At 38.3% G+C, this 13071-nt stretch overlaps 1 pseudogene; it reads right to left on the bottom strand.

Moving 5' to 3' along the window:
* Positions 1-9433: 9433 nt before the first annotated feature.
* LOC113188675 (large ribosomal subunit protein uL30 pseudogene) lies at positions 9434-10183 on the bottom strand (annotated as a pseudogene).
* Between the last annotated feature and the right edge of the window lie 2888 nt (positions 10184-13071).

Below are 13071 nucleotides of genomic sequence, written 5' to 3' on the forward strand. Positions count from 1 at the left end.
ACACTAGTGACTGCCTCTATGTATATAGATAGGCATGTGGGTATGTATGTATAATGTTGTTGAGGAACTGAAGAACTTGCATGGCCTCAGGGTCATTATTACAGATATTTATGCTTTTGAATAAGATGAAAGATAGAGAGACAGCTTGTACTGAAAATGGGATTGAAGACACTCGGACTTAAAACATCCTATGGATTTTTTTTTTAACATCAATATTTTTTGATTTTCCTTTTTTTTTTTTTGCCATTTCACCCTAAAATAGAGAGATGGCAGCAGGCCTGGTGCTATAGTGTAGATCCAAAATGTTCCTCAAGGACTCCCGTATTAAAGACATGATCCCAAGTGTGTGGTGCTATAGAGAGGTGGTGGAACTTTAAGAGATGAAAGGAAGTTAAGTCTGTGGGGTTATTCCCCTGAAGGGAATGTGCACACTTCAGCCCCTTCCTCTCCCTACTTCCTGGACACTGTGAGGTGAGCAGCTTCCTTTATCTGACACTCCCACCATGATGTACTTGCCTGCCCACAGGACTCAAGTGACTGGGTCAATCGGTCATGGACTGAAACCTCTAAAACTGTGGACCAAAACCAAACCTTTCCTTTATTAAGCTGATTTATCTTGGGTATTTGTTATAGTGATAGTAAGATGACTTAACACACCTAGATAACAGTGAACCCTAAATGGTTAGATTAGTAGAATATTGGTATCTTGTAAGTAGAAAAACACAATTTTTTTGTTGTTCTTCAAACTGGACTACTTCTGAAAGTGAAATGTGGCCCTATTAATAGTAATATTGGGAGGAAACATAAAGCAGGACCATCTATGGTACAAAGGTTGTATGACCACTTTACTTGGGACTGCCTTGGAAATCACATTGTGTTAATCCACATGAGGGAGTGGTTCTCTTTAATCCAACAAGAAGAATGATCTTAAAAAAAAAAAGGTAGAAAGAAGAGCTCCTAAAGGATGCTTCTTGTTTTTGTCCCCCACTTGCCCCAGAATGATCAGTTTTGATGCTCATTGTTACCATTTTGTCTAGGCTACCTGTAATAGTATCCTGGAACCATCCTAATAGTTCCACTTAACAGAAGAATATTGCCTCGCAGATCTGGATACTGCAAATGCAGAGTCAAGGTGTTGGCTGGGCCATGCTCCCTCAGAAACCACTAAGTGAGGATCCTTAGTTACCTCTTCCTGCTTCCCATAGCCCCTGGCATTCCTTGGCTTGAGGCAGCCTCACTCCAATCTCTGCCTCTGCCTTTAACCAACTATATTTCTGTGTGTCTCTATTTTCACATGGAGTGTCCCTTTTCTAACTAGGATGCTAGTTCACATGGAACCAGGACCACCCTAATTATGTTCTATGTTGTTATGTATGGAAAGATGCTATCTCTAAATAAGTAGGTGGTTAAGGTGTCAACAAACTTCTTTGAAGGGACCACAATTCAACTTAGAAAACTGCCCTTCTTGAACAAAAGCTTTTTTTTTCTTCTTTGGCCCATTGATTTGTAGCACAGTTCAGATGAGCTAATATTTCAAAAGGAACCTTTGTGAAATTCAAATGGGAAAATAACAACATCACTTCCAATGGCTATTTCCAATAAAAGCAGCAGAGAGTTCTTTGTGTCAAGATAATCAGATTATCAGGGATAATGTCAGGGATGCTTGCTGTATTCTCCCCACCTGAGATTCTCATCTCTCTCATAGATAAGACCTGTGGGAGCCATCTTGTTTTTCTAAGACTAGAAGCTGTTGTTCTTTGATAGATTTCCCTGTTCACAGTCAAATCCCAATTCCCCCAAACTAATCCCTTTTCCTCTTTCAAGTGGTCTTTTCCAACAAAACATATCACACTGAGTTCTGTGGGAGGAATCTGTCTAGGTTACCATTAATGGATTCACATATACATAAAGGTAATGATCTTGCTTTTTCCTGACGTAGGTTATAAGCATGGTTCCTTCTGGAGATTTCTGAGATAATACACTAATTATTTTTCTTCATTTTCCTCCAAATCCCCACAGGGGAAAGTTTATATTTTAATATTACAGACAGACCCCCTTTTATTTGATAAATTGGGAATAGTAGTTGTAATAAAAAATAAGATAGATTATAAAACTGCTACATACAATTAAAAATATGTTTTAGTTATAGGTGTCCCTTTATTATTTATTTATTTATTTATATGTGGTGTTGAGGATTGAATCCAGTGCCTCACACGTGCTTAGGCAAGTGCTCTACCACTGAGCCATAACCCCAGCCCCACATATATATATTTTTAGGAGTGTCCCTCTTCTTACTAGGATGCTAGTCACATGGAACTAGGACCACCCTAATTATGTTATATGTTGTTATGTATGTAAAGACGCTGTTTCTAAATAAATACATTTTTAGAATAAGCATATCAGTGCATATTAATTTAATAAAATATAGAATTTACACTATAAGAGAACTTATTTTTCTAGTATGATTCAATAATTTAAAAAATGGTTATAATATTAATTCAGGTTTTTTAATCAAAAAGTTAATTTGTGTATCTTTTTTTTACTATGTTAATAGTATTTGCATTCTTGATGCCATATCTCTTACTCCCATTCTTCTTCCTCAACTTTATTTATTTGTTTATGTCATGAGTGACATAATTTCTGAATCATTCATGATTCTCTTTCCTATATATAATCTCCAGTAATCTATTTATTGTTTGTTGTTTTCCTTCAGTATGTCACAAATCTGGTGGAATATTCAGAGTAAATGGATATTTTATATATTTTTCTTTTTTTGGTACTGGGGATTGAACCTAGGGCCTTTTGCATGCATGCAGGCAAGCACTCTATCACTGAGTTACATCCCCAACCTCCCAACCCCTTTTTTAAAGAACATAAAAGTTACCTATGATTTACAATGACACTTTTAATTATGACAATTTTTTTTTTTTTGTAGCGGGGATTGAATTCAGTGGCACTTGACTACTGAGCCACATCCTAGCCCTATTTTATATTTTATTTAGGGTCTCACTGAGTTGCTTAGCACCTTGCTTTTGCTGAGGCTGGCTTTTGAAATTGCTATCCTTCTGCCTCAGCCTCCCCAGCTGCTGGGATTACAGGTGTGCATCACTGTGCCCATCGACAATTATTTTGACAGATGAATGATCTTTCAGTTTGATAGCCATAGCTTTGTTGGCTGGAGTTTTTTTTTTTTTTTTTTTTTTTTTTTTTTTTTTTTTTACATTTATCATACCCATATTGTGTCCTTCGTTATTTACATTTTGGATTACAAAGTGGATCTAGAGTTAACGTTGTGTAATATATTGTTCTAGTTTTAATAATGCATAACAGGTAAGCTACTATAGTGGGAGGAAGCTGCGTGAAGGGTACATGGGGTACTTTGTATTATTTTTACAAATTATTGTGGGTCAAACAATTTAAAATAGAAATTAGGAAGTGTATCTGAAACTTGGAGACCCATGTGAAGACATTCAAGTATAGTATTCTTCTGAATTTTTATCCATTCTACACTGAAACCTTTAAAGTTGTCATACCCAAGCGTATTCCAACAGTTTTTAGAACCTCACATTTATATAATTGTAAAGATTCATAGAAACATTTTACTAAATTTCTGAGAAACAAATTTATTTTCCCATCCATTATAGCAAAGTAATAAGTAATAATAAATAATAAGGCTATTAATACAGTCTTAAGCACAACTGGTGTCTCTCTCTCTCTCTCTCTCTCTCTCTCTCTTTTAATAATAACCAAGTGGAACTGGCCTCTCTTATATGCTATTGCTGGCTGAAGGAACCCAGGGAGACTAGAGAGTGTACTTTATCTAGTGGCTTCTTACCTGCGAGCTGGTTAAGAGAACTTGTACTACACCCGTGCACAATCTCTCAGTAGCCATTCTCTCACACTCACTGTTCTCACAAGTGAGAAAATGAAGGCCCAGAGAGTTTCAGTGACTTCACGAAAGCATGGAGTCAGTGCTGAAGTCACAACACATTTTTCTAGTCTCTGTCTTCATGAGCTTTTCTGTTTTGGTATCACAGGATCTGATTGTTAAGGTCCTGGCTGAGCCATCCAGCAGGAAGTGTGGGACTCTTTGATCATATTATATTTGTAGTCTGGGTAACAAGACTGATTTTAGCTTGAGGAAATTTGTAAAGTATATATATATATTTTTTTTTTCACCAAAAGACATGCTCGTTCTTGCTTGATCTTAAAAACGTTATTCAAGTTTGAAAGCTGAGACATTATAGGAAACTCTTCTCATCACACTGAAAAAGAATTTTAAGCAGTTCTGATGTCCGTTGGGCCTCCACATCAATTACTCTGGTCTCCTTTCTCGTGAACATTAAGCTTCTCTTGCAGAGATGAATGACTCCTTGTGAGGTTTTGCTTCAGTAGGATTTACACTGCTGCTCTCCCAAGGAGGACAACTTTCCCTTTCTGAGAATTCCCAGGAAGAAGAGTGATGGTGCAGGGAATGGGTAAAAACTGGGAAATATGCATCATAAAAGTAACAGGAAATACTTGGGTTAGAAAAATGAGCTCTTCCCATCTTTCAGGGGGATTTTGTAAAAGCCAATAATGTTTAACCAAAACCCAAAATGAACCCCCCCCACAACAATATAAGGACATTTTACCAACAATAGCAAGTACACATCTTCCTGATTATTTTTAACATTGCCATGAGCAGCTGGCACAAGGATCAACCAAAAGAGAAAAATCCAGTCCATGGTCTACATGGTTAGACAATTTGAATGGAGGGCGATTTTTCAAGTTTTTAACCCTTGCTATCTGGCAAAAATAATTCTGGGAAACTGTAGTTTAAACAAAAATTAAAGGCTCTCCCAATCTCTGCCAACCCTTGCTGATGCTGAGGTTCACTGGGAGTGAGAATCTCTAGAGACTGCAGTATAAAGCCATTCTCAATTATATTTCTTCAGAGAACTTTTTGAAATCATTCAACATGTCTTCAAATTAATATTGAAAGAGATTAGTGTAGGAAGTCCTGATTTTTTCTTTTCTTTTTTTAAAATGTTTTTTTCCCCTTCTGACCATATTCTTTAAATTGATGTCTGAAACAGAGAAAGGGACAGATACTTTGGAAATTATTTTTACTATTAGCACTTCAGTGTCATTCACAGAAGGAAGGAATTGCTCACTGGCCCAAATGCAGCCACCACTTTGAGAATCTGCTTTCTGCATGATTTCTGGTTAATTAGACACCACAGTTAATTTGATGTGCTGATTCATCAGTCTAATATTTTCTTTTCTAAAAATTACTTCTCAGAAGTATTTTTATACTCAGAGCCTCAGTCTCACCTTGTAACTTATTTTAAAAATGGTGTTGTACATGTTTTTGTCGGAGTCTTTTATGAAGAGATAATAAGAGTGTGTCCTAATAGAATTGGGCTGGAATGGGAAAAAAATCCCTTTATATAATACTACTGTTGGGGGGTAGTAATTAGAAATATATTGTCTATTAGGTATTATTGCTAAGGTTATATTTGGCAGAGTGGAGGTGGAACTGGAGGCTGTAGTTTGACAGTCTCTATCATAATAGAGCATAAGATAAAAAGATAATCCTACATTTGCTTTGGATATGTCAGTTCCCATGATTGCAGAGAGTTGCCTATAATCATGTTACATCATTGCTGGCATTTTAAATCTCTCATGGTTCAGGTGGAATAGCGGGAATAGCAAAATCGATAAAGAGTTTGGTTAAATAGTCGACCCTCAATGTTATGTTGATTGCTTGAAAAAAATTAATATGTGATAAAGAACCAGATATGCTCTGGTACCCCGGAAGGGTCTTTTCCTAAATTGGGAAAGTTCATTTGAAAAACTGCTGGTTCCACAAGGACAGACTTGACATGCACTGAGAAAGGTGGTTTTAATTAAAGCTGTGATGCTTCATCATCTGAACTTTGTTTATTGCTTCATGGATCTGATTTATGGAGAGCAGGGGATGAATAAATTCTTAAATGTGAAACTCTGGTTGAAAAAATTAGAGAGAAAATTAATTTTAAAGTGTAACCAGGAGCATAAATATATTTTCTTCTGTCTGGAACCAAAATATCAACTTGGTTTCTGCATACGAAGAAGCCAGGGCTGTTGCCACATCATGCCGACAGATCTGCTTTTCTGACAGCACGACACTAAAACAGCTGGAAGACAGGCTAAGTTGTAAGCATTTCCAGATGACTCTGTCCATATATATCACATGAAAACCCTAGAACTAAAATTAGCACTCACCTAACATCATAAACAATATTATTGTTCTCAGAGCTTTTAGCAAAGCTTGACCCATCTGATTTCCTGTAATGTTTAAAACTCGAAACCCACTGGGATTTATTAAAAGTTGACTGTTTGCTTGTAGCCTACGCCTAGACACTAAGTCTCAAGCAAAATAATTTATACATGTCAATTATCTAAAGAGAGTCAATTTTGTAGGCTATAACCCAGAAAAAAATTATTGGTATGTGTATATGTGTGTGTGTGTGTGTGTGTGTGTGTGTGTGTGTGTGTGGTAAACAAAGGATAAAAGTCAAGATGCAGGGTCCCTTCTAGCAAAGACTGGCTTCTGGGATTTGTCTCAACTTTTTCTTTTGGTGTTAAAAGAAATAGTGCTCATCACTGAGGTATTGTGTTCCAAACATCAGAATTCTCCCCGGGTCTCCAAAGTGCTTAAAAATGGATTTTCAAGAATCCTAAGGGAAATTCTGTTAAGGTGTCTTTCTTCCCAGCTGCACTGGTAAGTCTTCAAGGCAAAAATGATGTCTTCATCAGCTCCATGCATTCAGTGATGAATGTGCTACTGTAGATGCTCAATAAACATTTGTTGCATGAGGGAATGAATGAATTGCTGGGTGCCAGAATAATGCTCTGTGGGTCCCATGAGATAAATACTGCCTTCCCCCGGAACCCTAGAGGGTGGTGCTTCTTAAATCATATGGTGGTTTGTGTGGTCCCTGAGGTACCTGCATCTCAAACATTGGGAGACTTTCTGAAAACATTCCTACTGAAACAAACTCTGAAGTTGAGCTTCAGAACCCTGCATTTTCTGCAAATTCCCAGGTGACCCTCATGCTCTTGGTCCTTAGGCATCTCTACTTCCCATCTCCATGCAAAAATAACATCTTCACATCTTGAGATCACACAGATTTCACTAATGAAACTCTCTGCAGAATCATCTTCCTGAGTGTTAAATTCCCAGTGTTTTCTGCCACCAGGTGAGGAGCAGACAGTGATGATGGGGCTGCCATGTCCTTTAGCTGAAAATCTTCAGCAGGTAAGATCTGTGATTGAATTCTACAGGCCAAATTTATGGCTTCTGCTTTAACACAAAACAATTCCAAACAGTTTAAAATGAAACAACTTATCTTTTAAAAATTTTGATGTATTTAACATTGCAAATGACAGTCTCTGGCACATAGGAGTGTTTTCCCCCATGGATCTATTTCTTTTTGTCAAAGTAATACAAATATATGATTAAAAAACAAGCAAGAAGTCTCAAAATGGAAAGAGTGCCTATTCTGTCTCTCACCGTATTACCTAGAGACAATTTCTTTATTTCCTCTTTTGGGTCTGATGGTTACTTCTATTGGTTAAGATGTATTTATCTACAATTAATAGAACACCCCCCCCCCAAAGTAACTTCAACAATTAGTTATCTATTATCTTACTTCAAAAGAAGACTGCATATGGCTTGTTGTAGGCCTTGTTCACTTGCTGAAAATTCTAAAAAAATAATCCAATCTCTTTTTAGTTTCCATTTTTTCTATGCTTACTTCATTCTTTTATTCTATTCTTATATATACGTCCAAGTTAAGAAGAAGGACAAAGAAGTCTTATTATATCTGAGACTCTTCTTGGAGAACCCCTAGTGGTGCAACCTTTATGTCTTTACATTTTTTTAAAAATTAAAAGCTGCCTCTCCAATATAACTTAAATATAGAAAAGGGGGAGACATAGTTAGTGTGATAATGTCTATATAACAGTCCAATTTTTCCATTGATCAATTCATTCCTTCTCTTTAGAGATATGTCCTCTTGGACTTCTTCTAATGGTGGTTGGTATTTCTATTGGTGATGTGGTATCAGGTATCAAAGTATGCTCAAAAGGTAGGGCAGGGTGTGTGTGTGTGTGTGTGTGTGTGTGTGTGTGTGAGAGAGAGAGAGAGAGAGAGAGAGAGCGAGAGAGCGCATGCGCACGCATGCACATGTAAGGAACTGGGTAACATGGATTGCTGGCTAATACAGTGACTGATAAGCAGAGTTTCAGTTAGTATTCCTTCTTTGAGAACTCTTTTCCATGTCTTTTTCCTTATTGACTCAGGGTCTGGAAATTCTGTCGGCTTTTATGGAGCAGATGGGTTCTTTCTTTTGGTTACAGCTTTCTGCTTCTTCTGAGCTTCCCTAACTAAAGATTTCCCTCCTTTTCCTTTTTGAAAATTTGTTGACATCTCTTGTTTGCTGATGGTTTCATCTTATTCTTTTTATGTTTGTTTTTAATTCTGTCACTTTCATTTTATTGGAGTCTAAGAGTAAGGTGACATGAAAACTTTTCTGCTTTCATTTTGAACTCAGCATTCTGCTTGAACTCTTATGAATCATAATCATCCTTTCCTTTTCTCACAGTAGATATGGAAAAAAGTTTCCTCTTCCTGTTTTTGTAAATTTCCTGTTATTATAACAAAATGCCAGAGGCTAGGTAATGCAGAAGGAAAAAGTTTTATTTAGCTGCAGTTTTGGAGAATCAAGAGTATGGTGCCAACATATGCTCAGTTCTGGTGAGGACCTCATGTTGAATGGCATCACAATGGCAGGAATGTGTGTGGCAGGGAGCAATCACATGATGAGACAGGAAGCCAAAGAATTGGGAGGGACCAGGCTTGTTTTATAAGAACACTCTCAAGAATGAATTTCATGAGAACTACCTTCTGAGGACAATGTCCCCAGTGACCCAGCTACCACTCATTAGACCCCACCTCTTAAATGTGCCACCATCTCAACAGCACCACACTGAGGACCAAGCTTCCAACCCACAGACTTTTGGGAGATAAACTCAAATCACAGCTAAGCTATTGTGTGGTTCCTTTCATAGACCCAATTTTCTTAACTTTATTTTAAGAATAACTTACAGTTGTAAGGCATAATTCTAATCTGTTTAGGTTATTTATCTACTAGAAATTTTCTTTTTTAAGAGAGAGAGAGAGAGAGAGAGAGAGAGAGAGAGAGAGAGAGAGAGAGAGAGAGAGAATTTTTTAATATTTATTTTTTAGTTTTCGGTGGACACAACATCTTTATTTTATTTTTACGTGATGCTGAGGATCGAACCCAGAGCCGCGCACATGCCAGGCGAGCGCGCTACCGCTTGAGCCACATCCCCAGCCCCAAGAAATTTTCTTAATTATTTGTTTTTAGTTCTTTCCCCCCCTTCAACTTGAGAGCAGTGATTGCTTATTAACTGAACAGGTTACCCAAAGTTCCATGGTATGGTAGACACATGAGCTCTTCCTTCTAATAAGCCTGCTGACCTGTTCTTCCCTGTGGCCAGTGTCTCCACCTTCTACCAAAGGAGTGGTCTTTTACTTCATTCTACCCTGTGGAGAAGATGATTTGAAGGTTACTAGGAAGTTATCTTTTTCATTGAGGCATTTCCAACAGGATAGCTCCTGTGAATCAAATCTTTCATGCAAATGGTGATATATTTACCAAGAGGTGAAGCAAAGTATTGTCTGTCAAGGCAATGTACTTATTGATTTTGCCCCAGCCATGCTTATAGATTAATTCACTTACTGACTTCAGGTCTGGACACCCCCATGCAATATATGGTTTCACAATTGCCACACCATGAGCATCATAAGTGCTCACCGAATAAATTAATGGCTGCATTCAAATCTCCTCCTTGACCAGTTTCATTAGCAAAGGTGCCACTGAAGATCTGGCAAAGGCAAAGAAGCTATAGCACTTTCAGTGCTTTGGGCTCACAGCACTGATACCTCTGATCCTGATGACACTGTTGCCAGCTTTTCTTGCCATCTTAGCCATCCCGATCTCAGTTTTGTATATCTGCCTACACACCTGGTGACAGCTCTTCCATAGATTAGCTTCTTTCTTGCCTTTTGAAGCTCCTTTTGAAGAAGTTTCTTTGTATGATGCTTGATCTTCAGCTCTGCAAAATTCATTGACTTTTTAATAGGATTTCTGGCATGACAGCAAAGTTCTTTTTCTGGTCTTGGCACCCTCCATGGTTCCAATCATTAAAGAGTTTCTGTTGTGTTCTTAATAATCACTCTGCTCTCAGCAAACCCAATTGCTCGTCTTGTCCCCACCATCCCTGGCTGTCTGATGACTCAGTGTTCTGTCTCATGTGCTCTCATGGGCACTGCCACCCTCCTCGACAATCTCAGCTCCAGATCCCTGTTGGGTGGCCCTACACCCATTAAAGACCTGTGAAGTTCCATTTTATTTGGGGAATTTGTCTTCGCTCCTCTATGAATACATGACTGACGGCTTGTATCACATAGCATTTGTCATGTTTTTAAAAATTGCTTATCTTTTTCCCTCCTGACTCACTGTGCACCCAGTGAGGATGGGGACTCTTACTACTCTTACTACTCTTCACTCGGATCTGCCACACAGTGAGCGTCATAATTGCTCACCGAATAAGTTAATGGCTGCATTCAAATCTCCTTCTTGACCAGTTTCATCTCTGCTCCTACAGAAGACAGTTTATCAAGGAAAGAGAACATGCCTTAGCATTTTCATAAGCTCTGCTTCTGAGTTGCAGGAAAAGACCACAAGAGGAAACATGGCCACCTCCCCATTGCCTTCATCCCCTCCTGGTGATGTCACTCCATCACTGCTGTCATTTCCCTGGCCTTGACCTTTACTGGGAAAACACAAGGTAACCCCTATCAATCTTTAGCTCCTTTATTTAATCTATCTGCACGGGTCACATTTGCTTATTAAAGTATAGAAAGAATAATGAGCTTTTTATGGGTCTTAGAGTCATGGAAATGTTGAGCTTCATAGCACCTTAGAAATTAACTAGAATGAACATTTCATCATGGATCAGGAAACTCTGTGTGACCCAGGAGAAAGAACAGACATCCCAGGGTCATGCAGTGAGTCTGGGATAGAACTAGAATTAACCCCTGGTCTCCAGATACAGACTTGGTGCTTTTTCTAGTTTGTGCAAAAAGCATTTACTCACACAATCAATCAATCAATCATCAATCAATCATTCAATCTCTCTCTCTTTCTCTCTCTCTTTCTCCCCACCCCCTGCTCTTTCTCTCTCCCAGAGGGTTTTCCAGTTATAGAACTCTTTTAAATGAAGGAGTTCATTTAGCTGCTTTAAATGGAGGAAATTGAATGAAAGTTTATTTAGGGCTAAGATATTTCATCTTAGAAATATCTTTGAATTTTTTTCATGTCTTAATGTACTCTAACAGATTTCTCTAAAAAGGAGTAAAGTTAGGAATGCTAATGAGAGGATTCTTCTTTATATAGTACTGTTACAAGTACTGAAGGTCATTTGGCAACCTTGGCTACTTCCCACTAAATCCTTAGGTATGGTGACAAATTCTGCCCCATGCCAGTTTACTTTTCAGAATGTCCTTAATGGAGATATTATCACTCTGTGATCCCGGGAGCATCTTCACGTATTCCATCCTGTCTTCCTCACCCTGATTGCAACCCCTAGTGACAGTTGATCTGTTTATCATTTCTATAGTTCTGTCTCCTGTTTAATGTCATATAAATAGAACCATAAAGTATGTATCCTTTCAGAATGGATCCAGAGCAAATGTTGCCCCTGTGTAATGATGCATGAGATCAAGAGCCCACAGTGCAGTGCCCAGAGCTTGGCAGAGCCAACCTAGCAGCTTACCTGCTAAGTGCTTGGCACCTACTGCTTGTATATATGTTGCAAGGTCTGACTCAAACTTGATTGTTCTTCCTTCCTTCCTTCTTTCCTTCCTTCCTTCCTTCCTTCCTTCCTTCCTTCCTTCCTTCCTTCCTTCCTTCCTTCCTTCCTTTCTTCTCTATCTTTCTCTCTCTCCTTCCTTCCTTCTCTCTCTCTCTTTCTCTCTCTCTCTCCCTCATTTTACATGTAGACATTTAATTTTTTCAGCACCATTTAATGAATACATTGTCCTTTCTTTGTTAAACTGCCTCTTTGTAAAACTCAATTTTCCATACCCAAAATAGTCTAATTCTTTTTTCTTTTTTATTTTTTCGTACCAGGGATTGAACTCAGGGGCACTCAACCACTGAGCCACATCCCTAGCCCTATTTTCTATTTTATTAGAGACAGGGTCTCACTGAGTTGCTTAGTGCCTCACTAAATTGCTGAGGCTGAACCCGTGAACCTCCTGCCTCTGCCTACCCAGCCACTGGGATTACAAAGCATGCATGACCACACACCCAGCTCACAATGGTCAAATTCTTGACTATTCTATTTCCCTGAACCCTCGGAAAAGCCAGAGGCAAATCTTTATGCTAATATTATAGTTTCAGTTTCTAAAGTTTTTACAATAAATCATGAAATCGGGTGGCATTAGCCTTTCAACTTCATTTTTTTTCTGTATCCCTTTTAGTGTTTTACCCATTGATTATTAATTGGCACAAAGTTTCACCTAAACCAAGTGCCTTCTGTAGACAGAAAGCATGCTTTATTCATTTTTTAAAGTGTAAACTAGACATGTCACACTTTTTCTCCACCAGCCAATGGCATCCTATCACACTCACAAAAGTGTTAGATCTTAGAGTGACTTTTCGGCACAGGCAAAGACTTGGGTTTTTTCTCTCTTGAATTCCTACCATGCCCCAGCCATGCTAAGCTCCCATCCGGCTACTTCACACACCAAGCACATTTCCATCTCAGGAACTAAGTGCTAAGAAGGTTCATCTTAGAAATATATTACTTCTCCCTCTGATTTTCCCCTCTCTGATTTTCCCCCCCAGAAGGCTTCTTATTGAATATTTATCCATTGCTTTGACAATTATTTCTTGCATTAGATAGTTTATTTCCCTTCATGATGTAAAACTTTGGTCTGATTTTTTTTTT

This window comes from Urocitellus parryii, chromosome 1 (assembly GCF_045843805.1).
Source record: "Urocitellus parryii isolate mUroPar1 chromosome 1, mUroPar1.hap1, whole genome shotgun sequence".
Lineage (NCBI taxonomy): Eukaryota > Metazoa > Chordata > Mammalia > Rodentia > Sciuridae > Urocitellus > Urocitellus parryii.